The following is a 1,505-nucleotide window of genomic DNA, read 5'->3' on the forward strand; positions in this document are numbered from 1 at the left end:
GATTGGAAGAGGAGCAGCTGGGATTAGAATTGGGTCCCATATGGGATGCCATTGCTTCAGGCCAGGGCTTTAGCCCGCTGCGCCGCAGCGCCGGCCCCTAAAAATGCCTATTAAAGTGCCTGTTTGCCATACCAGAATGCCTGGGTTAGATACCTGTCTCTAGTTCTTGACTGCAGATTCCTACTAACGCAAACTTTGGGAGGCAGCAGGTGACATATCACTCAACTAAGTGGGTCCTTGCTACCCACATGGGAGACCTCAATTTAGTTTCTGAATCCTGGCTTCAAGCCAGGCCTGATCCAGGCATTGCTAACATTTAGGGAATGAACCAGTGAATTACAGCTCACTCTCTCTGTGTTCAGCTCCCTCTCTCAAATAAATGTTTTTTTTTTTTTTTAAAGAAAATGAATTAATATAAAAACCAGATACGTCATAAAACAATAAGTAGTGTGAAAAATAAAGCAAGGAAAGTAATGCTAGAGGCAGGGCTTCAGGTTTAAAATATAGACTCAGGAGGGAAATAATATTTAGAAATTTACTTATATATTTCAAAGACAGACAGAGTTAACCACTACAAAGGCATTAAGAAGCAGGGAGTGCGGTATGGTTGCTTCATGTTTTGAACAAAATGTAAAAAGACTCATATGTTTACAGGAGAGAACTAAGTAGGAAATAAGACCAAACAGGTAAGAAGAAATGGGTCAGGGGTAGTGCACAGTGTGGGTCTTTGTGAAGACTGATTTTTCCTGTGCTTGAGAAGGGAAGTTGTGAGGGATTTTTTAAAAATGATTATTTTTTTATTTGAAAGGAAGAGTGCCAGAGGGACGGGATGTGGGCAGGGGGAGAAGAAGGGGGAGAAACAGAGAGATCTTCCATCTGCTGTTTCCCTCCCAAAATGACTGCAATAGCCAGATCTGGTACAAACTGAAGCCAGGAGCCTTGGTCTCCTATGTCAGCGGCAGGGGCCCAAGACCTTGCTGCTTTCCCAAGTACTTAAGCAGGGAGCTGAATTGAAAGCTGAACAGTCAGGACTTGAACTGGTGCTCCAATGTGGAATGCCAGCCTCCTAAGCAATGGTTTATCCCATTGCACCACAATGCCAAAACCTTCACGAGGATTTTAAGCAGAAGAGTAATATGAACCCACTCGACAGGATGTCTCTGTTGCTTTGTTGAGAACAGATGGAAATGGGGGCAGGGTGGACTAGAAAGGGCTTAGCATTTTCAATAATCCACATAAGAGCTGATGGTGGCTTAGACCTTCACAGTATTGATGAACATACATATGCACACTTATCAAGATGAGAAACTTCAAACTTGTACAAAAATTGAGAGAATGATAGGCGAACCTCTTCCAACTTCAAAAAAATTAGTAAAATCAGGGCCAATTTTCTATTATTTATAACCCATCCATCTCTCCTCTTACTATGTTATTTTAAAAACATTTATGACAATCCTGGATGTATTTTGAAATAAAATCAATAGAGTTTACTGCTAGCTTGGATG

This window comes from Lepus europaeus, chromosome 2 (genome assembly GCF_033115175.1).
Source record: "Lepus europaeus isolate LE1 chromosome 2, mLepTim1.pri, whole genome shotgun sequence".
Lineage (NCBI taxonomy): Eukaryota > Metazoa > Chordata > Mammalia > Lagomorpha > Leporidae > Lepus > Lepus europaeus.